This window comes from Sus scrofa, chromosome 9, assembly GCF_000003025.6.
Source record: "Sus scrofa isolate TJ Tabasco breed Duroc chromosome 9, Sscrofa11.1, whole genome shotgun sequence".
Lineage (NCBI taxonomy): Eukaryota > Metazoa > Chordata > Mammalia > Artiodactyla > Suidae > Sus > Sus scrofa.
Window position 1 is genome coordinate 35,138,303 of NC_010451.4, and position 27,070 is coordinate 35,165,372.

Genomic DNA, 27,070 nt, shown 5'->3' on the forward strand with positions numbered 1-27,070 from the left:
CACTGCCAGGGCTTTACTTATTCCCTGTAAGCCAATCACTTCTAAATCTCTTGACCTGCCCAGTCTGAATTTTATTCTGTTTACTTTCTCAAAAGAACTATGCTAATTTAATTTAAAATTTTGTCTTATTTACCTGATTTTACTTGTAATAAATCTATTTTAGAGTGTCTGGAAGATACTTTAAAAATAAGAAGAAAGTAAATACACTATTAATGTCTGTCACCTTTTCCTTCTATATATGAATATTTTGTGATGATAACTTTTTAAACATACTTTTTTATAACTAAGTGTATATTAATTTTTCTCTTTGAACTATTTTTGAAATCATGATCTTTAATAGTTACATGATATTATAATCCAGATTTATCATATTCCATGTAAGAATTTCCCTCTTATTGGACTTTTAAACAATACAGTTTTTTAATGAGAAAGAGGCATCCAGTTATATATATCTTTCTTTGTTACCTAGAGATTTTTAAAGGCTATATTCCATTAAATGCAAATGAAATTATTGAGCGAGACTACACAATTTAGACCACTTAATGCATTTTTCAAGGCCCTACCCAGATTTTAATGGTAGTGAATACTGATGTTATTTACATGAGATCACCCAACTTACTACATTCTTTCTTATAAAAACTGGACATAAATTTTATTTGAGGAAAAATAGCTGGAATTTTTGTTCTAAGATCACTCTGCTACCAAAATGGTGTTCCAACACTCGTTATAAAATTATGTTCTACACTTTCAATGGTGAATTTCATCAACGTAAATTTTGTTTTGTCTTTTTAGGGCTGTACCTGCAGCATATGGAGTTTTCCAGGCTAGAGGTTGAATTGGAGCTACAGCTGCTGGCCTATGCCACAGCCATAGCAATGCAGGATCTGAGCTGCATCTATGACGTACATCACAGCTCACAGCAACACCAGATCCTTAACCCACTGGGTGAGGCCAGAGATGGAACCTGTGTCTTCATGGATACTAGTTGGGTTCGTTAACCACTGAGTCACAATGGAAACTCCATGAATTATATCTAAATAAAGCTACTTGTTTAAATTCCCAGTCATTTTGTCCTTTGGGAATTTTTTTTTAAGTGAATATATGTTTGGGAAAGACTAAAGCATTGGTTTAGAGAACATAAATTGCTTACTCGCTTATTTTAAACCCGATGCCAAAGAAAGGGGGAGAAATGCTTATGGCTAGTTCTGCTTTGTAGATCCATTTGTGCTGTTTCCCATTTTTGACCTGGGGCAAGTCTGTCTATGCAAGGATATTCTGCCTTCCAGAGTAAATTAGGTTCTCGAAATGCTACATACTACTGGGAGTGAAAATTCTTGATTTATACCAATTTTGAGCAGCTGTGGCAGCTATTTTATTCAATACTAAGCCCCACAGTCAATCATGCATAATAAAAGTGAAGCCTACATAACTCATTGAGATACAGTGAGAGTCAATTCCTTGTAAGCTGACAGAGCTAACAAACAACTAAATGGCTGTCATTTTGTAATGGTCCTATATCATTAAATTTATATTTTATTTAATAAAAGGCAATCCATGTACTTTGCAATTTTTACAAAATTTTAAGATTGGAGAATAGAGGACAATTTTGAAATATCCTATTTAAATGTAAAGGCATACAGATTTTAGGAAATAAATTACATTTAAGAAAATGTTGATGTGGTTTCTATATGCAAAGAAAATAAAAGAGTAGGAGAATGAGCAGTCAATTAAATTGAAATTCTTTCTAATTTGATAATTAGAGCCTATATTTTTCCTAAGATTTTTTCAAAATTATTGTAAAATCATTAAAAGTATGTTATGCAAATTACAAAGAAAAATATGGCCTATTAAAAACAATCTAACTCTATCAACTAATCATTTTTGATCTATTATTCTAAATTTATATTAGATATTATGAAAAATGATGCAAACATACCAGAAATTTATTTAGGTCAGCCATTTTGTAAAATTTTGGCTGGTGTAATGCAAGGTTTTTTAAAATGTTTAAGGTTACAGGTTCAGTAGGGATATAGGACTCAGATTAGACAAATTACCACAGGCTGCGTAGTAAATAAATGCTTCAAACAGGGATTTTAAACTAGTTCTTAAGGAAAGGTTATTTTTATAGGAGGACAGGAGCTGCAAGGATTGATGCCCTAGATATTCAATGAGAGAAAACTCAAGCTATGTTTGAGGCACTGTAACCATTCACTTAAATTTTGCTCTGAACTTTATTTCATATAGTCCATACTGACATTTGTAATTTGCTACTTAAATATATAGCATTACTAGAAGTTTTTAACAATCATTAAGAGTGTCTCAATAAGAGGATATCTTATTATTGGTTGATACATTACAAAATTAAAATTAAGTAATTACAAAACACATGGTCCCTCCACATGATAGTTTCATTTATTTATTTATTTTACTATTAACTTAATAGTGTTTCCTTGTAGATATCCTTTCTAGTATTTTTCAGGAAACTTGTATGTTTTCTGTATCTTGAATTGGAAGGAAAAAATAGTTAAGAAATCAGAAAGTGATTATTCTACAAGAAAGCTTAAAAATCAACGTAGAGATAATACTGCTTTGAAAGAAGCAAAGCTGACTTGATGATTTTAAGATTAAGACTACCATGAGGAGCAATCATGACCTCATCAGTCTTTTCTACAGCTGTAGCCATACTATAAGTATGTATCTTTGGGTAATGGTGAGCCATTTTTACATATAAGGTATCCAAGAACTATCAAATTTAGGAAACAAATCTTTAAAATGTCAACTTCTGGAGTTCCCGTCGTGGCGCAGTGGTTAACGAATCCAACTAGGAACCATGAGGTTGCGGGTTCGGTCCCTGCCCTTGCTCAGTGGGTTAACGATCTGGCTTTTTGCCTTGAGCTGTGGTGTAGGTTGCAGACGTGGCTCGGATCCCGCATTGTTGTGGCTCTGGCATAGGCCAGTAGCTACAGCTCCGATTCGACCTCTAGCCTGGGAACTTCCATATGCCGCGGGAGGGGCCCAAGAAATAGCAAAAAGACCAAAAAAATAAATAAATAAATAAAATAAAATGTCAACTTCTACGATTCTACATAATGCTGTTAACCTTTTAATATAACCTAATGTCATATTATTCAAATACGATCCAGTAAGGATAATTCTAGTGATTTCGGTATTTGTATATTCACTGTACACTACAGTTTCTTGGAAATAAAACTAACCTTAAAACTTTATTTTTATTGAACAATTTTTTAGAGCTATCCGTAATAATTAATAAAGGGTATGAGGACTATTGGGCTTATTTTAAGAAAAATATTTCAGAAATGTCCAAAATTTCCTAAGAATTCTAATTCCTTTTCCCCAAATCTTGAAGATTATGATCTAAAGGGGAAGAGAATGAGATTTGGAAACAACATCCCTTTGAATCTTAGTTCACAGGAAACATTGCAAATAACAAAATTTTAAAGCTTTATTCTTGACAGTTTCTAAAGGTATTTTTTCTGTGCATCATGGTATCATTCTCAGAATATATTTGTTTCTGACTCAGTTTGAGTTAATTTCTGTGATTTAGCAAATTCCCAGTCTCTTCATACAGGCATGTAAATATGGATTGTGTTAATTCTTTATCTCACTGCTTTTTTGTGAATTGTTCCAATGCCTGTGTATCACCATAATAAAATTCTACTTTCTTTTCTTTTACTGAAAGCAATTTGAAGATCTAAAATAGTTTAATTTACCATGACATGAAAATATTTTAGGGTTTATTATTTTAAATGCTTGTTTTTCAATGGTATATTTGGAGATTTCGATGTTCTCAATTCTCATATTATAAAAAGTAGGTTTAGGAAACGGTTGAAAAAAATCCAAGAATTATAATAAGCTAAATGCATTTTGATAAGAGTATAAAAATAATTTATCACTCTAATCATGCTACAATATTCTTAACTGTCTTATGGAAATTGACATATTTTTTCTTTAACATTCTCTTTTTCCAAAGCCCTGAAGCAATCTGTTTTCAGAAGGAGGTCAGGAAGAAGGAAGAATGCTGTCAGCATCATCTTCTGATTTCAAACCTGAAAATTAATCTTCCCTGAATACTAGGAAATTTGAGAAATTGTGATTCATAGGTGACATAAAATAGTAGTTAAATGTTTACAATTTTTTTTATGTTTCTTAAGACAATTAGGTTCTTAACTTCAGTACAGTTAAAGAAGGGGGAATCACTTTTACTAAAAGTCAATTTTATCCTAAAATATGATTAACTCGACATGACTTGATTTGCTAATAAATCACATATTTTCATATGATTAATTTGTTGCTTTCTTAATTTAATCTACTCAAAATTAATAATTTACCTGAAGAGTAAACAAAAAACCATTTTCCATGTATGCTGTAAAAGAAGAGCACAAGAAAGTTCTGAAAATGAAGCCTCCATGTTCATTAGGAAGTCATAGAACAAGGAGCTGGGTAGACATGGGTTAGCAGTTGTTCAGAATACCACTGGGGAGAAGTCCAAGCCATCAGGCCATTTATTGAATTTCCACAAGTGATTCCTGATATAACTGGTAAATGGAAACTCACCTTTTTCCTGCATAAGAAGATAAATATACCCTCAATAAAAGCACTGCTTAGCAGATTTGAACTTTTTTTTTGGAAGGTATTTCATGGTACAACTATGGACACAGCCATCAAAACCAAACCTAGAGGAAAAAAAAATGGAGTATTGTGAAGAAAGCAAGGTCAGAGGAAAATATGAACTCAAAGAGTGAATATATAATAAAATATATATAATATATAATAAAAAATATAATAAAGGGCACTTTATTATAAATGGTAATTTACTTTACTACCTAAGTTTTAAAAGTAATCCTAAGAAGGCTTTCCATACCAAATAATCATGACATAAATCATCCCAAATAAGATAAAATTTTAGGTGTATTTAGGAAAATAATATCCCTGTCAATTTCCCCTAAGATACCCTAAATTTTCCAGAAAACTCATGTGAATGCTAATTGCACTTGCCCTGCAGACTAGTCTTCCTTGTGCTCTGAAATTTACTCCTGTCATTATCCCCAAGGCTCAAGAACTCTTCACCTAGCTTATAGAACATGGTTATGCTGTATCTTCTTCTCTCTACACCAGTCCTTGTAATTGCCAGAATAAGAAATAGCTTATTTAAGAGTTTAATCTTGGTTTCAGGTTATAAGTGTAATTAAAAAAAAAAAAACCCTCCCCTTTTTGCCATTGTTTTCTTTAGTGTTTAGGAGTTTGGGCTGTGTGATCTTGGACAAGTTATCATGATCCTAAGTTTCTTCATTTATAAAATAAGAGTAATATAACTTCTTTATTAGACCATATTGAAGATTCATTAAGATAAACTCTGAGAAGTGTTTATAATAATACCTAGCCCATAGTAAACATCCAATAAATATTTAAGTTACTTTTGTGTGGTAGATGCTGTTGTCATCATCCCCAGATAAAGAGTGCATGCTAACAGTGAGACATGAAGATAAGATCCTGTATGATAAATTTATCAAGGGCTTATATTTAGTTATTGATGTATGTGTCGCTAGCAGGTAGTCAGTGTTGCACACATGCAGGAAGCATTCTTTTTAACTGAGTGGAACTTTGCTGTTGAACCTAAAATATAATGCAGATAGTAGGCATTTTAAACCAGTTAGGAAGAGAGAAAGCTGAGTGATTCAAGGCTAAAACAAATGAAGTTGTCTCCAAGAAGGCTGTCTGGAAGTGAGGCAATAATGATGGCTCTGGCAAGTCAATGACAAGTCTGGGGTTTGCTATTCCGGTCTGCTGTTAACTTTTGATTTTTTATCTCAGGAGCCTAGATAGTTAAGCTTCCATGGAGGATGAGGGAAGTAGAGTTAGAAAGGTGAAGACAATACATAAGCAGCTTAAAGAATTCTAAAGTAAAAGCTGTGAAATGTCCATTACTGTTCAAGGATATATTTTCACATTTTTGGCCACTGTGTTAACTTTTATCTGTCAGTGGCACTGGCTCAGAGGCACATTTTTCTCATCTTCATGGCCAGAGTTAATAGGTGCCTCTGTGTGTGTGTGTGTGTGTGTGTGTGTGTGTGTGTGTGTGTGTGTGTGTGTGTGTGTGTGTGAAATTGATACTTGAGATAATCGAAAAACATGGACTCACAAAAATGAACATGGTTTTATGTTCATTGAGTTCAAAATTCATACTTCACACTTGAAATATGTCTTCATTTGGGCGGTGTAATTAAATCCTTCCTTACCATTTTGGGAGGAGAGTCTGGAATGGGAATACAGGTCCTCAGCTATTGCTGCCTGTTGTACAGGCTCTCATGTACTTGCTGTGAGAAGAAAGATGCTAAAGATGATTCAGGAAAAGGGTGACTGTAATTTGCCAAATGCATAGCTCTTCCTCCACCTCATTATATCCACTGCATAATCATCAAACCTATAGGTACAACTTTAGCAAAGCAAATGTGAAGCTTCTTTGGTTCCAAAGAATAATACAATTAATGTAAAGGTAAACCTCTTACTGACTTTTAATTGTCTTGAATTTATTAATTTGTGAGCTGAAATTAAAGTTTCCTCAATTTGAGAAAACAATATCAATACCAATATTCATATCTAATGCGGATTTCTGAATAATTGGGCCTCACGCATGGCAGTGCTGAGATTTTGCAGTTCAGATTTAGAATGATATGATGACAGCTATAAAAATAACTGGAGATAATGCATTTAATTTACTAATAGATGAAAAAAATACAATTCAGCATAGAGTAACTGTATACACCAGCATTCATAGAAGCCCCTAGTACACATAAGGCAGACAGCTAGCCAGAGGAAATGTGGTGGCCCAGATAGTGCAAATGGCAATTTTAGCCTGAGGTAAACAGGCAGCATGCTGTCACATTTCAGATGACATAACAAGAGGCTATCTAGGGCTGTGAGATTTTTCTAAATTATACTCATGCACTTTTAGGCTTTCATGACTGCTCAGAAGGAGGATATCACATTCTTACTTCACATCTTAGAAAAGAGAGAGAGGTCACTGCTTTACATGACTAGGAAATGGGGAAGGGGTACGTTATTGTGTTTTAAATATTGAACAGAGTGTATTTGGGTACTACAGAAAAATAAAACAAAATGTGCATATGTATGTGCACAAAATACACATACCTTAAATCAACAATACTTTAATTATAAATGAATGAATAAATATTAATCAGAAGAAAAAAAAAGTAGAGTGATTGCAAATGAGAAAATCCCATCCTTTTTTCCCACTTAAGTTGATAATAATGCTTTATTTATGATCATCTCATATGTAACATATGTTCAGGGAGGATGATACTAAATATTTTGTTTTTAATGTGCTAATTTTCACAAAGTTGAATTCACAATGCATAGACATTTTCTTCAGAGCTGAACTAAAGAATTCTTGAAATTATTGTTATTTCTTTCAAAATGGTGTAAATTCTTAAACAATTCTTAGTGAAGGTTTGAGTCTTAAATGACAAGTTTTCAAAATTTTTAAAATTTTTTCATTCTTCAGATAATAGAGATCTTCAGATCTTTGATAAGATAATAATGTGTTGGATTTTTTATAGGATAATCTATTTCTAATATTGTCAGTTATAACATTGTCTAATATATGTAGGTTAAGCATTTGTCCCCAAGTAATTTCTATGCTCTTTTGAAAGAATAGTCTGCATATTTTTTTAAAAGGGAAAAAATCTAACTGTTATATCTAACTAGGGCAGTAAGACCTCTTAGAAATAAATTCAAAGTTCAATACTAAAGTAGGATACTGGCTACTCTCAGTTCAGAATGGTCCCTTTTATTTCTCTGGAGTTCCCTTCCACTCCCATGAATTCCATAAGTAAATTCTCTCTGTGATCTGCATTATTCTGTTACCAGCCATTGACTATTCACTTTCTGAGCAGAGACAGCTGACTTCGGTGGTCCACTTAAATATTAATTTTTCAAATCTTTGAGCCAAGTCTAATTATTGAAGCATCCTGTTTCTCTGCCATTTTAGAAGATATCTGAAATTGCCTGAGCTTGCTGAATATTTCAGCTCCAAAGAGTTTCTTTTTACCCATAGTCATTTTTTCTCGGTAAGGACAGAAAGCATGAATCTTTGAAATTGAAAAAGATGACGTGCATACTTTAATAGTGTTTTGGTAAAACTCTCTAACTCATCTTCATTGTATCTACATGACAGGCTTACCTTGAAAAGAAGTTCACAGACTTATACTTTCATTTTGCTCAGCTTGTTCACTGAAGTTCAGGAAAGTCTTAGAATCAAGATGTGTGTGTGTGTGTGTGTGTGTGTGTGTGTGGTGTGTGTGTGTGTGTGTGTGTGTGTGTGTGTAATCTCAAGAAGGCTCCCTAACAAAACCATTTCATCCTTTCTCATCAGATCTCTATTGAGGTGAATTGACTTTTTTTTTTTTTCTCTAGTCCAGTTTCCAACACACTAGTTATTGGGATCTACACCCAAAATCTTGTCATCAAGCGAGGAGAAGTGACTATTATTTCCTGCTTTGTTCAGGCCTTTCCTACAGGACTTCTCAGAGTGGTTTTCTTCTATTTATATGCCTTTCTCACTAAACTTTGAATTGCAGCCAGGAGAGAAAAAACCATTTCCTATTTATTTTTATATACATGATCTCTGTCATACTATTGAATGAATGACTTGAATAATGCATGTATAGGCAGGAGTAAATTTGCTACTTAATTTTGTGACTTTGTGTAAGACATTATTAAATCTCAGTTTACTTGTTATAAATAAAGACAGTAATGCCTCCTCAGTATATCTCAAAGATTTTAGGATTAAATGATGTAAAACATGAGGAGGCACTTTTTAAATTTTAAAATATTATATAAATGTGAGTGGCATAAGAATTAAGCCACCATGCATATACTAAAATCACCTATCAATATTTATACTTTCTTTGCCAAAAGAACATTTTTTAACTAAGGCATTAAAATAAAAAAAAAAAATGGATGGAACTAGAGACTGTCATACTGAGTGAAATAAGTCAGAAAGAGAAAGATAAATACCATATGATATCACTTATATCTAGAATCTAACATATGGCACAAATGAACTTTCCACAGAAAAGAAAATCATGGACTTGGAGAATAGACTTGTGGTTGCTGAGGGAGAGGGGGAGGGAGTGGGATGGATGGGGTGCTTGAGGTTAATAGATGCAGACTATTGCCTTTGGAATGGATTAGCAATGAGATCCTGCTATGTAGCACTGGGAACTATGTCTGGTCACTTATGAAGGAGCATGATGATTTGAGAAAAAAGAATGTATACAGGTATGTGAACTGAGTCACCATGCTGTACCTTAGAAAATTGACAGAGCACTGTAAACCAGCTATACTGGAAAAAATAAAAATCATTTAAAAAAATAAGTAAATAAAATAAAAGGTTTAACTGAGAAGATCTACTAATGTATTATTTTAAAAAGACGTTAAAGACCCAGTAGCAGCTAGATATATTATGATTCTATTTATTTTAAATTGTGTGCATTTAGAATAAACATATGGAAAATGTTCAAAAAATGTCAGTATGATTTCAGGTGGGGTTTGTATTAATTTTTAGAAAGTTTTTCAATTATTTCTTGTTTGATAGAGTACTTATCATTCTTACAGTTATAGAAGAGTAAAATTCAAAAGAAAACATATAGGAAAAGACTGTGTCCCTTTGCTGCTTTCCTTTCTTATATTTTCCTTCATTCTTCAAAATCCTGCATTGTACTTGATGACCCCATCACCTTGTGAAAATACTCTTGCACAAATACCTGGTGTCACTTAGTTGCCAGGCACAATTGACTTATAAACTCTTTCAATTTACCCAGATACCCATGTTACAGGAGTCTCTCTTCCTCTCAAAACATTTCCTCCCTTGTAATATATATATTACACATTGTGGTTTTTTGCTTCTCTGAACAATCATTCAATAGCCTTCTTTTTGCTGACTTTTCTTTTTCCTTTTTTTTTTTTTTTTTGGCTTTTGTTTTTTTAGGGCCGCACCTGCGGCTTATGGAGGGTCCCAGGCTAGGGGTCAAATTGGAGCTGTAGCTGCTGGCCTACACCACAGCCACAGCAACACAGGATACAAGCCATGTCTGCGATCTATACCACAACTCGCAGCAATGCCAGATCCTTAACCCACTGAGCAAATCAGCGATTGAACCACGTCCTCATGGATACTATTTGGGTTCGTTAACACTGAGCCATGGTGGGAACTCCTTGCTGACTTTTTCTTATTTGGCCTTTTTAAAAGATAACTTTCAGTAAAGAATAAAATCGTAACTCATATACAAATATAAAAATGAACATATTTTAAAGGTCTGCTTATTCATGATGGAATCAGACAGATGTTATATCTGGTTCAACAGATAATTTTTTAAAGGCACATTTATAGGCCTAGAATATGAAAATAAATATGTGGCAAGACTGTTTTGTTTTTTTTCACAGATTAAAAGAGAAGATAATTGAACCTCTACCAGACAAGACTAAATTTGTATGTCATCAGTGACCTACAATTTGGAAAGGGTTGTAAAATAGCTCAAAGTCAATGAAAGTTTAGAATTAAGTACTTCCTGAAAGGCCACGCTATGTGTGGAGAATGCATAGTATGTTATTGAAACTGACTTTTTTTCCCTATGATCTCCCATTAATCATTATTATCTAAGTTCTGATCTTTACTTTTCTTATTCTACTACTCCCAGTTCCATACTGAGTTTATATACATTATATACAGTCCTGGTTTGTCTTTTAGAAGTACTTAGGGACTGGTTTGGTAATCATTCAACTTCTTTTATTACTTTTAATTACAATAAATCCCTCTTGATTATGACATATGATCTTTTAAATGTATTGTAAAGTTTGGTTTACTAATATTTTTTTATCTTTTTAGGGCCGCAACTGTGGCATATGGAAGTTCCTAGGCTAGGGGGGTCAAATTGGAGCTGCAGCTGCTGGCTCAAGCTACAGCCAAGCAATGAGGGATCTGCAACATATGCCGCAGCTTGCAGGCAATGCTGGATCCTTAATCCACTGAGCAAGGCCAGGGATGGAACCTGCATCATCACAGATTCTAGTCAGGTTCATTTCTGCTGAGCCACAATGGGAACTCCTGGTTTGCTAATATTTTGTTAAGGATTTTTGCATCTATGTTCATCAGGACTATTTGCCTGTAGTTGTCTCTTTTTGTAATATTTTTGTCTGGTTTTGGTATCAGGTAATTCTGTCTATACAAAATGAAAGTTATCCCTCCTTTGCCCTTTGGTAGAATTTAAGAAGGAAAGGTATTCTTTAAATGTTAGAATTCGCCAGTGAGGCCATCTGTTCCTAGGCATTTCTTTGTTAGGAGGTTTTTGATTAACATTTCTATTCTATTACTAGTAATTTGTCTGCTCAGATTTTCTATTTCTTTCTTATTCAATCTTGTTAGGTTGTGTGTGTCTAAGAATTTATCCATCTCTTCTAGGTGGTTTAATTTGTTGGCATAAAACTGTTCATAGTAGCTTCTTATGATCCTTTGCATTTCTGTTCTATCAGTTGCAACATATTCTCTTTCATTTGTAATTTTATTTATTGGAAACATCTATCCCCCCCTTTTTTTTGATGAATCTAGCACAAGATTTGCCTATTTTTCGTAACTTTTCTAAAACCCAGATCTTACTTTCTTCTGTCATTTTCTATTGCCCTTTACTCCCTATTTCATTTATTTTCACTCTAATTTTGTTATTGCCTTACTTCTACTAACTATGGCTTAGTATTTTCTTCTCTGTCTACTTTCTTGAGGAGTAAAATTAGGTTACTTATTTGAGATCTTTCTTGTTTCTTAATGTAGGTATTTATGACTATGAAATTACCTCAGAGCAGCTTTTGATGCATCCCATAGGTTTTGATATGTTGTGTACCCATTTTTATCTGTATAAATACATTTTTCCTTGATCTTTCGATTTTTTTCTTTGACTCATTGGTAACATATTGCTTAGTTTCCATGTATTTGTGAATTTTTTGTATTCTTTTAATTGATTTATAGTTTCATACTACAGTGGTTTGAAAAAATATTCAATATGATTTGAATTTTCTTAAATTTATTAGGACATGTTTAATGGTCTTATAAAATATATCCTAGAGAATGTTCTGTTTGTACTTGAGAAGACTATGCATCCAATTTCTATTGATTAGAATGTTTTATACATGTCTGTTATGTCAACCTGGTCTAATGCAGAGTTTAAGTCTAATGCTTCCTTGTGGATTGTCTGGATAATCTATCCATATGCTCTAGGTGTAGCCCTTAAAAAAAAAGAGTCCGAATAAGGAAGAACTAACGAAAAATACAAAACAACAATAATTGTGATATGGCTTAACCCTGAAAGATAATTCAGTGCATGTAAGAGTAATGACTTCTACTGTAAACAATCGTCCACCACATGACAGGCAGTGCAGTGGGAAGGCACTTCACACACATAGTATCGTCCATGTTCAATGGGAGTCAAGTGTCAGCATACCCACCTAATACTTGGAAACTTGTGTCAGAGAAGTTAGCTAATTTATTAAAAATGACACAATTAGGGAGTTCCCATCGTGGCTCAGTGGTTAATGAACCCGACTAGGAACTATGAGGTTGCAGGTTCGATCCCTGGCATTGCTCAGTGGGTTGAGGATCCGGCGTTGCCGTGAGCTGTGGCGTAGGTCACAGACGCGGCTCGGATTCCACGTTGCTGTGGCTCTGGTGTAGGCCGGCGGCTACAGCTCCAATTGGACCCCTACCCTGGGAACCTCCATATGCCGTGGGAGCGGCCCTAGAAAAGGCAAAAGGACAAAAAAAAAAAAAAAAAGACGCAATTATCACTTTATAGATGCAAGATTTAAAAGAATGACTCAGTGGAAGTTCCCATTGTGGCTCAGCAGAAACGAATTTGACTAGTGTCCATGAGGATGCAGGTTCAATCCCTGGCCTCATTCAGCGTGTTGAGGATCAGGTATTTCCACGAGCTATGGGTAGATCACAGACACAGCTCAGATCCGGCACTGCTGTGGCTGTGGCATAGGCTAGCAGCTGCAGTTCTGATTAGATTCCTAGCTTGGGAACTTCCATATGACATGGGTGTGGACCTAAAAAGAAAAAAAAAAAAAAAAAAAAGAATGACCCATTCTACATTGAAGGTGCTAATCAGAGAGAATGATTTCCTGACTTTCTATTTTCTAGACCAGATTTCCAAAGACGTGGCTATTTTTTGTTTTCTACCTGTAAGAATATCAGATTGCCTGTTGTATGCTTACACCAAGACCTTTACTTCTTTTCTTTTAATTACTTGAATTTAGTTTGAGTGAATTCCAATCCCTTGCGTTCAAAGATTCCCTAAAGTAAACATTAAAATCTAGTAATTTTATTATATATTATCCAAAAACAAATAGCCCAGAGCACATTCAAAACTTGATATTAAAGGTAATTAGTAAGAAAAGAAGAATGATTCAACTAGCATCTTTTACATTTTGTAACTTGTTGAAAAAAAATCAATAATACCCTTAGCAATAGCATCCCACAATTCACAGCAAATAACATGTATATAATCTAGAGAAGGAGAAAAAACCTTAAAAGCAATTATAAAAATTATAGATGAAGTAGTACAATATTTAAGTTTAAAAAATAGAAGTAAAGCACAGAAAAATATAGACTTCATTCTTAAAATTCACTGTTCTACATGTCACATATCATAGGCAAAAATTAGTATCAAACAACTAGAAATGCTTGTTAATATGTTATTTTACAGAAGGAATTTACATAAGTTGATAAGAAAAATACACGAAACTTGAAACAAAGTAGAAAAACAGCATGATTACTTATTAATAACTCCCATTAAAACCTAGCTAATAAAAATGCTAAAAATTCCAATGATAATAACATTCAATGAAATTGACTGTTTTTATCTATAAGTTAGTAACAATATTAAGAGACATTTGCCTTCATTTCTCTGCCTGTCATTAGCTTAAATTTCTTGTGTGCATGAAATCTGGTATAAAATCTTGACAATAAAAAAATGTAAAAGTATTTAGACATGCATCTAGAAATATCAAAAAGGGTAACAAACATTATTTCTTCATTAAATATTTTGTTTTTCTATATTTAGAATTTATTTTGTAATGAGCAGGACATCTTTAGGATAACATGAGAAAACAGGCATAATTTTCAAAGAATTTATTAAGCAGTAATTCGGCACATTATAAGAGTGATTTTAGCTTTGTATTTGTAGAGGGTGGCCAGTTGAAAGGTTTGTATAAAAATACTCTTGATCAAAATTTGACCTTTTAAAATAGTAGATCCATAGAAACCATAATGCATCTCTTTTCTTGGAAAAAATGAAGAAAACATGAACTATTGGTCTACTGGACATAAGACATAAATAGAACTCATCTCTACTGTGAGATATATCATCACAAAAGGGCTATGGACCTGTCATCCTTATATGAGAAGCTCTATACTCGGGCCTCTTTGCCTCAGCATAGTCAGTTGATACTGTGGTACAGGCAGCCCTCATCAGAAAGAGAAAAAGGATGTGACTCAGCAAAACAGACATCTTGGGGAAGAAGCCAGACACCTGCTCTGCACAGCATGGCCAATTATTTTGTTTTGTACATGCATCAGAACAAAGTATTTTCTACTCACTGAGTAGATCCTTGAGAGAAATGAGGACTGAAAGACTTTCTAGTGGACTATCATTAGACTTATCATTTTATGTGAAATCATTATATTATGGCCAAAGTCAAACAAAAACTACAGTTTCACTAGGGGCCATTCAGAAAAAGGCTGATAAGATGAGCCTCAGTGATGACAGGGCAGCAGCATTTTGTCACCGTTTTCCATTCTATCCATACTTTTTGTATAGACTCTGAGCAGTCCACTTCTTGGTTAAATTTACCTGAGGTGTTTTATATGGGTTTTAATTCCCAGGGAAGAGGTAGAAATATCGTGTCATGGATACTCTTTCAATCGTGGGCATCTGAGTCAGTACATCTGGGGTCTCAAACGAATGTTGAACCTAAAATAGCAAGGAAAGCTTTTAGAAAATGTCTAAAAGGGAAATCTGGGTTTTTCTCTTAGGACTGAGTATATAGTATATAGTGTGTATTAAGGCTGTGGCTAGGTAGGATAAACTAAAAAAAAAAAAAAAAATTAGCTTTTCCTTGGATAGAATACATATATAAATGAAACAGTGCCCTCAAAAGCACTACCTGAATGAGCAAAGCCATCAGAATCAGAAAAACTACTTGGAATAGAGGAAGGAGCATCAAGATGCACAAGAGCTTCAGGATTCACAGAAAAGGTTTGCAAACAGTTCTACAGTTTTATGGGGCCTACAATTGAAAAGACAAGAAGATCCCTAACTTTCGAAAAATTTCCTCCAAATGATGACACAAAGAATATTCTTTGAGGTAGTAGATACGTTTTGAAATGAAGAGAGAGCCATTTGATTTAATTCTCTACGAAACATTATCTGCAAATAAAAAGTTTTAAAATAATGGAGGATTCAGCCATTGTATAAATGTATATGACTCAGAAACATAGCTTTTGAACAAAGTTTAAGTTTGGTGCTTTGTAGGAGCTGGGGAGGTAGGTCAAATCCAGATAATGTTGAGATACTTCCATAACAGGCCCAGAGAAAACCATCATAGATCCTCAGTTATAAATCCCCTTAACTTTCTTAGTAGGCAGGGCCAACATTGTAGCCTCTAGGATTGCAGGTAATGGGAAAGAGCATAAGTTCTTTGAGCACAAACTGCATTACAGAAGAAAAGAATCCAGATCTTGACAGTCCCTGACTCTGGGCCTCCTCTTCACCCACACTGTCTTTCTACTACTAATTTTTATACTTAACTGTTTTACTGAATGAACATCTTTTGAATTACTACTACCTCTCTTTACCATTATAATATAATCAAATTTCTCCTATCATAAAAAAGCTAAAATTCTCATCACTACAGCTATCTTCTTAGTCTTCCTTCCTTTTTACAATTAAATTTCTTCAATTTATCTCTACTAAACATCTTCATTTCCTCCTAGCCTGTTCACTCTTTTCTAGCTTCTCCCTCCCACACTAACTTTACCAAATGAATTTCCCCAAGGTCATCCGTGACCTCCAATACATTTATCAGGTCTCATCTTTACTTGGTCTCCCATTCGCATCACAAACTATTGAAACTCCAACAGATTTTTTTTCTTCATAACTCCAACAACACATTCTCTTAGTTTTCTTTCTTATTCTCTGATCATACTTTCTGAGTATAACTTGCTTATACTTCTGTCTCTGATCTTGAACTCTAGAGTTTTTCAAACCATGGTTTAGGACCTACTTTCACTCTATTTACTGTTGTTAGATAATTACATCCATTTTTATTTTATTTATTTTTTGACTGTCTTCATCTAGTTTTAGAATATTTAATGCCATTCATAGGCAAGTATCTCCCCAAATTATAATAGAGTTCTCTCTTCTGTAAATGTCTAGCTGCATAATTCTCTACTTTTCAGTTCATCTTGAAACATGCCAAAAGCATCTCAAACTTCCTTGCAGGATTCCCATTTTAATGAATGAAACACAGTTGTCCACTTGCAAACTTGAGTTACCTCAATTATCTCTTCATGTTCACCAGACATACCCACTAAACAAATAGGCCATGTTAATTTCATACAGTAATTATTTCCTGGATTCAACAACTTACCTCATCCCAAGACTATCATTATCACCTATGGCTTATAATACCGGAATAGCATTTTAATCTCTTGCTATACTGTAAATCATTGTTCACGGAATCCCAGAGTGCTCTTTTAAAAATGAAAATCCTATTATTTCATTGCTAAAATTCACCAAAGTTCATATTTCTAATAGTACAAAGTAATATTAGTAATAAAACAGATTAGTATAAAATACCAAATCCTTCCCTAACATATGAGGCTTCAAATTACATGGTGACTGCATGGTTCTCCAAACTCTCGTCTGGCCCTGTGCTTTAGCCACACTGGCTCTCTTTTCCAAGCCCGTTTCTTTCTCAGGTCCTCCTTGTACACTGTTTTTTCACTATCTAGAATGTTCTGCTTTTATCCCTGTCAACCTAAAAATGCTGAGGCAATATTCAAACAAAAGCATGTATTTGGGATCAAAGAACTACAAATCAGAACACACAGATTTGGGGAGCAATCTAAACAGTCCCTAAGGAGAAAAATCAGAGGTTTTAAAAAACTAAAAGGTCCATCTGCATAATTCCCTTACACTTAATTTTCATTGGTGTTGGCAGAAAGCTAGTCTTGACAGAACACGACTGGTTGCCAAGGCTATCACTCAGCAAAAGTTCATTACTAGAACAAGTTTCAGGTATTCTCAAGAGCTCATGGGATATTTGGAATATTTGCTGTTTGGCCCAGCTCCAAAATTCATGTTTCAGCTGGTGCATAAGGCTCACTTTGGGATATGCATAAGGCTCACTTCCTTCATGGCCTCCTGGCTCCATTTTAACACCCCTTGACATAAGTGAATCTGTTTCATTGCATCTTTCATACCCTTGATATGGTTGACTCCATCTTTCAAATGTGAGCACATATTTTTTTTTCTTTAAAGTACTTATCACAGTTGACAATTGTTTATTTGTTATGTTGTGCATATACTGTCCCCCAGTTAATTTCTGTCTCCTGGCCTGACCACATACTCTCTAATATTCAATAATCATGCCTGCTTTAGTTGTGCATCACATGCCCTCTACCTAGTACAGTAGCAGCACAAAATTGCATATATAAAAATACTAATGCAAGAATTTCAGACATTAGACTTTATTTCCTCAATTACATTAAGCAGTTTCTTAGCGTATATGTCATACTGTAGATAATTTTTAAACTTCCTTTCATAGCTAAAAGCACAGAGCCCTTCTTTCAAAAAAAATCTTATTAAAACTTCAGTATATAAAACAAAGAGAAGCAGAACTATTCTAGTTGTAGAGTGCATGCTTCCTACATGGCCTTTTCCCTATTTCCTCAGGCAGACTCATTCCCCTAATCCCTTCCTAGTCACATGTGGCCATGAATCAACAGTGCTGGAGCTTTTTAAAAATGAAAACCTTAGGCCCTAACCCAGACATAGTGAATCAGAAATCTACATTTTAACAAAATTCCCAGTGATTCTTATGCATCTTAAAGCCTGAAATTACTATACTAAGGCATTTAGAACTATGACTTGTGAAAACTAGATTTTTTTAATCACGCTTGTTATAAAAATTATTGATAAAGCAATATCATGAATGTTAAATAGATTTTCTATAGGTCTGATCATGAACAATCAAGAATATCTTTTATTTATACCTGCTGCTATGACTTTCCTGTCAAAGAAGGATTTTCAGTTACTGGCTGCACTCTCATGAAGTCAGGCATTTGAATGCGAACTATAATCTAAGATTAGATTCAAATAACAGGCCCAGAGGTATTGCAGTTTTACTGGATGGCTCATTTAGTTGTTAGTAGATGATCAGGTGGGCCAAATTATGAGATGGTACATTTCTGTGTCATTGTTATGGCTAAAAATATCCCTCTTGATTTTTGTATAGTTAGGCTATTTTAAATCTGGGTCCTCAGTGCAGTCCTGTTTATTTAGAAAATTTCCTCCAGTTACAGGTTTCTAATTACGAAAATTTCAATAATTTAAATCTCTTTCCACCTACAAGATCTCATTGATTTTAGAGAAAACATTCTTATATTATTGATAAGATATGATCATAAGCAAGCTTGTGAACCAGAAACTACTGGGAGATTTTGGGATTTCCTGTCATAGCTCAGTGGTTAATGATTCCGACTAGGAATCATGAGGTTGCAGGTTCAATCCTTGGCCTTGCCTAGTGGGTTAAGGATCTGGTGTTGCCGTGAGCTGTGGTGTAGGTTGCAGACTCAGCTCAGATCTGGCATTGCTGTGGCTCTGGTGTAGGCAGGCGGCTACAGCTCCGATTAGACCCCTAGCCTGGAACAACCTCCGTATGCCGTGGGAGTGGCTCTAGAAAAGGCAAAAAGAAAAAAAAAAAAAAAAAAGAAAGAAAGAAAGAAAGAAAAAGAAACTACTGGGAGATTTAGAAATTGTTGTCTCTGAAATCACTTACATGGAGTAGAAGATTTAAAAGCAATGAAGTCCTTCTCTACATGGGTCTTTGTAATGGCATCATTCCAGATGGAACACTGCAAGGACTGGCCATATCTATAAGCAGAGTCTTCTCCCATGTCAGTGACCCAAACAATCCCGGCACCTTCTGAGAGAGACATCCACATTTTGTGAAAGATGTTATATTCACACACACACACACACACACACACACACACACATACATATCCTTTTACCATTATATCTTTAGTTCAGTATATTTCAATATGGCATTTATTAAAAATGCAAGTATCTCACCACTGGAAAAACTGCCTCACTGACAGGGAACCACACAGAGCCCATTTAAGTTTATAATGATCATGTTGACAACTTACTCCCAAATGATTAGGATCTTCCTCATTATGTGAGGCTACTTACCATTTCTTAAAAAAAAAAAAAAAAAAAAAAAAAAAAAAAAAAAAAAAAAGGAAGGTACAGACTTAATACAGTTTCTTCTGGACTGGACCTAAGAGTTACCCTGAAATTTGCTTCTCTCCCCATCCCTGGGAAAATGAAAGCTAGACTCCAGATTAATGGGATAAATTGCGCAGCCACTCCCTGTGTTTCCCGAACTCAGACTTACTGCCTCGGCAGGCCTGCATGAGGATGACCTTGGGTTTGTCCTTTAGACTTTGGCAGTTATGGTTGTTGAAAATTTGGAAGATAGTATCATCGTGAAGAATATATGGCTGTTGTTCTCTATGTTTCGTCCCACAGATACCATCCAGGATCCCATGTGACATAAACACCAAGAATGTGCTATCGGAGGATTGGTGGTCTTGGCGGGCGGCAAATTGCCTTAGTGCTGTTTCCATTTCCTGAAAGAGGCACCAGTACTACTTACTGTTGAGGAAATCTCCATATATAGTTTGTTCTCAAATACTAGAAAGAGTTCACAAAAAGTGGCAGACACTAAAGAATCAGGTGACTTGGACTAGATGAAATTGTAAGAGAAATTATACTGACATAGAACCAGAAAATTAGATGTGTAAAAAATTAAAATTAGTAGGAATTTTACATAGCATCTAGCCCAAATGTTTTCAGTAGAACCTCAGACTTAGGAAGACTCTGGAAGAAGGAGTATAATGAGGGGCAAGTGAGATGATAAGTCTCCAATATGAAAGTGTTGCTTTCATGTATTTTACGTGATGGAGTTCTTATAAGTTTTCATTAAAAAAGAGAGAGATAGAGACAGAGGCAGAGAATTTTCTACTGCCAAAAATTAGAAACACAGCAAATTCCTTTATCATGAAACATCAGAAAGTTAGATTTAAAACAGTTTGTCTAAAGCCATATGGAATATTATTGGAAAGACAGAATCATAACTTTTTTTTTGGCCACACCCACAGCATGTGGAAGTTCCCAGGCCAGGGATCAAACATGTGTCATAGCAGTGACATGAGAGGCTCCAGTGATACAGCTGGATCCTTAACCCACTGTGCCACAGGAAAACCCTAAGAATCACAACTTTTTTATTTATATGTATATGTGTCCATGCGTGTGTGTAAAATGTATTTTTACTGTACACCTGGGTTTACATTTACACATAACATTGAAATTATAAAAGTCTCATGAGTTTATTCTGTAAATATCAGGAAATTTCAGGGCCAGAGCTATGTCTCACCCAGACTATCAAGTAATAGATGCTTCCCAGATTGAGAACTTTAAAAAGATCCAACAATTTTAGTAAAATACTGCTACACAGAACTACTCTAAATCTCTGCTATGAGACTGCACTGGAGGAGCCCAAAACTCAGGGGAATCCTATTCTAGAGCAAATATAATTCCTATAATATGCGTTTTATTCTTACAGATGTTAAGGGAGAGGTTCAAAACTGTTTAGGAGAAAAGGAAGCTTGTGCACTCTCCCAGTCCATTACCAGAGCTGTGAGATCCTCTTTCACAACCACAGAGTATCCAGGTTTTCAAGCAGATCTTGCATCCCCAAAAGGTCAACTTCAGAACCATACTGATTAAAAGATAGTCAAATTCTTTGCTGCAGATGATGAGGGCAGGCGTGTCCGGCCCTCCTTCTCCTTCACAGGATGTATCTGCAGATAACAGGTACATAATGAGTTGCTCCAGGCCTCCTAATTTTACCCCTAAAGTCCACACAAAACAAGTCCTTACAATTAATTATACCGTGAATAGCTGGAGAGCTTGGGAAGAGAAATATGTCCTCGTGGGAAAGAGACAATATGTCAGACTGAGAACATGTACGTGGTCTTAGTATACACCCTAGAAACTTGGCTTAGTTGTATGTTGGATAGGAGTTCAGAAAGTGTTTCAGAATGGTATGAAAGAGACAGGAAAATGCATGTAAAGACCACTTAATTGATAACAGGACTAAATAACCTCTTATGCCTCTGGTCTGATCTTAGGGCAGTTGTAACAAGAACTAAAGTTGAATGAGTCCTCAGTGTCTTGTTTGAGTAGGAAATCTCCTAAAGAATATCACCTCGTCTGTCTTTGTCTTCAGTTTATGGAAATGATCACCAGGACAAAGTTTTAACTTCCTACGTTGGGAATCCTGAGTTTCCTGAGAATCGGAGAGGGAAAAAAAAAAAAAAAGAAAAAAAGCTCATTAAAGGGAAACATCCACTGTCATTAAATCATGGAGATCTTTTGGCTGGGCTCTCATTTTTCAGAAATGCTTACTGCCATCCCACCACAAAGCTTAATATAATAAGAAAATCATTTCATATTTAAAATGACTAAAACACAAATCTTGGGTGCTCCCCCTTTTGCTTTCTGTTTCTTAATGACCCCACCATAAATTTCTGGTTTTGTTAATGGTCACAACATTGATTCCTCTAATAGACCTAATACGCTAGACTCACATAAACGTGGTACCTATGATTGGGAAGAAAATCTAATGGTCATCTAGCCTAGTAAGTCATTATTTAAATATTTGAACTCTGCTTACAATATCCTTACTTTGCTACTACCACCCTCTAAAATATGTCTACTGACAGGGAACTTACAACATTGTAAGGCCAAGGCCTTTTTAAATAGTTCTGAATATCATAAAGTGTGAACCTTCCAATATTTTCCACACCAGGACCACAGAGAAAAATATCTAATTAGAAAATATTTAATAAATATCTAATAAATTTTAATTAGAAAATAACTAATAAATATCTAATAAAATATATAATTAGAAAAATATCTAATAAGAGTCTGTGAATTCTCCCATGACTTCAATATATCTTTCCTTACATTTCCATTTTATAAAAATAAATATATATATAGACAATTATTGTTTTATCTTAATTGGGTTTACCACGCAGTAAGCATAATTAAGACAGGAAAGATGTCTTTAATCTCTGTATTCCAGTATTTAGAATGATATCTGGCACAGAAGAAAAATTTAAACTTGTTCACGAATAGTTATCTTCACATACTTAAAACAGCTACCAAACATCACCTGGGTCTTCATTTTTTTCCCTTAGGCAACAAATTTCTTCTTCCTAATATTTTTTGCACAAGAATGGTCTCATCTTTTTAATCAACAAATTCATCAAACTACCTACATCTCTACCCACCAACTGTTCTTTCCTTCCTACCAAAAAGAAAGACACGGAGTTCCAGTCATGGCTCAGTGGTTAATGAACCCAAATGGTATCCATGAGGATGTGGGTCCATCCGTGGCCTTGCTTAGTGGGTTAAGAATCCAGCGTTGCCGTGAGCTGTGGTGTAGGTCACAGACACGGCTCGGATCCCACATAGCTGTGGCTGTGGCATTTGGAGCCCTAGCCTGGGAACCTCCACATCCAGCGGGTGTGGCCTTAAAGAGGAAAAAAAAGAAAGAAAGAAAAGAGACATGTTCTTCCTCTGACTAAGGGTGATACTGCTACTTATGCTCTGAGTCCCATTCCCTCTCACACACAGGAACTTTACTCCGGCATTTATCCAGTCCTATCTTCTACAATATCAATCTGTTCCTCTTTACCTACTGTGTTATCCCCACTGGCATATTAGTGTGACCTAATATCATTTTATCTTTCAAACACACCTTCCCTTGACCCAGTTTCCCCTCCAGCTATTGTATCATTTCTCTATTCCACTTCTCAGCGCAAGTCCTTAAAGGCATTGTCTATTTTTACTATTTTCATTTTTTCCAACACTTTTTTCTTATAGTAAAAAATGGCTATTATCCTCACCACTTAAACGAAACACTTATTATCAAGGTTACCACTGACTATATGTTGCTTTCTTAGCATTTAACATGGTTGAACATACCTTCTTTCTTGAAAAATGCTAAGTCTTCTGCGGTTCTATATTTTCCAGCCATTCATTCTGAATCTGTCTTCATTGCCAGATTTTCCACTTCTACAAAACCTCCAAGAGTGGGATTGTTCTATGTTAGAGCTGCTGTTATTCGCTGTCAACATCTCTCATCAGGTGGCTTCTTCTAGTCCCATCATTTTTTTTTTTTTCTTTTTAGGGCTGTGCCCCCGGCATATGGAGGTTCCCAGGCTAAGGGTCCAATGGGAGCTATAGCTACCCGCCTACACCACAGCCACAACAACATGGGATCTGAGCCATGTCTGCCACCTACACCACAGCTCACGACAATGCCGGATCCTTAACCCACTGAGTGATGCCAGGGATTGAACCCACATCCTCATGGGTACTAGTCAGGTTCATTAACCACTGAGCCACAGCGGGAACTCCTATGGGAATATCTTTTTTTTTTTTGCTTTTTTAGGACCATACCCATGGCATATGGAGGTTCCCAGGCTAGGGGTGGAATTGGAGTTGTTGCGGCTGGCCTACTCCAGAGCCACAGCAACATGGGATCTGAGCCGCATCTGCAACCTACACCACAGCTCATGGCAACGCCGGATCTTTAACCCACTGAGCGAGACCAGGGATTGAACCCACAACCTCATGGTTCCTAGTTGGATTTGTTTCAACTGTGCCATGACGGGAACTCCAGGAATACCTTTGGACAACACTAGAGGTCTAAGGGTTTTCACTTGTGATGTGAGATCTGGAGGCAATTACCTGTCAAAGAAGAAGATGACTCAGTGCCCTCAGGTTCATCATTCTCATTTTCAGGATGAGATTCTGAAATAATATGAAAAAAATTTTCAGCAGAATTAAATTTATAGGACCTATACATTTCAAATTTTCTCCCTTGCTCTGACAAGGAAATGTTTGTTATGGGACTACTCTATGAAGCGTAGACATTTTTTAATTAAAAACAATAAGTTACTAGTCTTTTTTCTGAGATACTCACCTAAGCTCAGTTGTTTCTCAGGGTTGAAAAGATGGTGCATAAAAATTTCGGTTGCCATTTGTGTTTTCTCAGCGAGATCATCAATCAGGTCTTTAGTCCTATTTACAATGAGGTTTGCTTCTTCCTCTAATCTTTGTAACTCACCCCTATTCAGCACATTATTACATTTCTTAAAATAATAGATGTTTGCTATTAAAATGAAAAAACATTCACACTACAATGGAAACACAATTATATATTTAGCTTGCATTTTTGTGAATTTTGTGAATTTTTTCCTATACTTTTATTTATTTATTTATTAATACTTTTAGGTTCCCAGGCTAGGGGTCAAATCAGAGCTGTAGCCCATGGCCTACAACACAGCAACAGCAATGCCAGATCTGAGCCACGCCTGTGACCTATAGCACAGCTCATGGCAACGCCAGATCCTTAACCCAATGAGCGAGGCCAGGCATGGAACCTGCGTCCTCAAGGATACTAGTCAGATTCATTTCCACTGAGCCACGACAGGAACTCCTATTTTTTTATACTTTTAAAAACACATAATGCAACATTGATTTTCTCAATGGCTACAATCATTTGCTTCCTTGTATCCATGCCCTTTGCTCTGATTACAGACTGGCCTTGTAACTTGGTTTGGGCAACAGGGCACAATAGAGAGATATCTGGCAGTTCTGAGCCAAAGTCTTCGGAAGCATTGTGCATGTCTCTCTCGGACATCTGAACCTCCATGTGAATAAACCTGGGCTAGATTGCTAGAGAATAAGAGACATTAGGTGGAGGAAAGCCCAGTTGTCTCCGCCAAGGTCATGCTAGACCAGCTTAAAGCTTTACAAAGCTCAGTGCTTTCCAAATACATAACAATGTCAGCAGAGATTTTTAACCTACATGCAGATGATCTCAGATAGAACAATAACTCCAGAGACAAGAACCACCCAGTTAACTGGTTGACTTGTGAGCAATAGTAAATGCTTATTGTTTTAAGCCACTGAGTTTTGGGATATTTTGTTGCTCAGCAATAGATAACTGACAAACACATATTCACCTATAAGTTTTTTCCCATATTATCAATAATTTGCTTTTTGAAAATTTGACAATATATGACAAGCATTTATAAAAGTCAATACATTAAGAACTACCTCAGTTTTTGATGTCTATATAGTATTAAAGTGTTGATAGCTTATAATTTTAAAATGTTTTGTCAAATTAATGCGTACATAAGGCAACCGATCCAGTAGTTTAGAAAAGTGTATAATAACCATATTCTCCAGTACATTGCTTCTCATTTTCAATCCCCTATCATACAAATCACTTTCCTAAATTATTTGTTTTTATTTTCTGGCGATAGTCTTCGGAATTCTCAATAACAATGTTTAGTTTTATCCCTCTATTTTCCTAAATATCAAATACAAACAGTGCCATTGATTACTTCATATAAAAAAATGAGATACAGTTTCGTTTACATTGCCTCATTTATAGCCTATGCTATGTAATATTTGATATCACAATTTTTAATTCTTTTTTGATTATTTTAAAATATCAAACAAAATATTTAACCCCCCTTTCTTCTTCCACCAGTGTTGCTCAGTAGTTTAATTCTATTACGTGAGTTAATGATATTTGCCTTTATACAATGTCCCCATCTTTTCTCACCTCCAATTATACCATCATTTTAATCTATATTTTTATTTTACATCCTCAAATTATTGTTTCATTCAGTGACATATCCAAAACCAAGTCTTCTGTGCTTTGTCCATATAATAACTAAATGTTAAGGAACCATTGAAAAACATATTATTTTTGGCTATGTACTTATGCAATCTACCTGTCAAAGTGATGTGTTGGGACTGTATTTCCTTTTCTTTTGGCCCAAACTCCCATATAATTTTATCTCGATGAATATTTCTAGTCTCAAGGTCTACTAACTCACACTTACCTGGTCTCATGTACTTGGCCTTCACTCTTATAATTCTATCTAATGCTAAGCCATCACATTTTCATTCTATTCATTCACTCTCACCTACTCAAGGACATTGTTTAACAGTAGTCCTATTGCTCTCTTACATCATTAATTTTCCCACTTAACCATATCATTACTGCAACTATAAAAACATATTATAATACCCATATTTAAAAGAAAACTTCTCTTGATCCCACTTCCCTACTTCTCAAAAGCGCTGTCTATTCTCACTGTCTCCAAGTGTTCTTTTCTTTATCTTAAACCAGCTTGTCACTCTTTAGTCCCTACCCCTCCACGAAAACAACTCTAATCAATGTAACCAGCGACTTCTACATTGTCAAATTAAATGTTTCATCCTCAGTAATTTTGTCCAATAGAAACATTTCATAGTGATATTTGAAGATCTTCCTGAAATCCTTCATTTGCCTTCCAAATTACAACCCTACCTTGGTTCTCTTGTTACTTTACGGGCTGCTTCTTCCAGTAACTCTTGCCAGTTAATTCACATCTTTCTTCTCTGCTTTATTTTTTTCACGTACTTAGCAGCCTGATCCAGTATCTTGGTTTTCAACACTATATATAGGAAAGCAACTCAAAACTTTAACATCTATGCCTGTTTCCTGAATACCATATGCATACAGCTCGGATCTATTTGAATGCCTAGTGTATACC

The 27,070-nt window shown here is 35.2% G+C and overlaps 1 pseudogene; it reads right to left on the reverse strand.

The window, feature by feature from the left end:
• Positions 13,147 to 25,170, reverse strand: LOC106504870 (annotated as a pseudogene).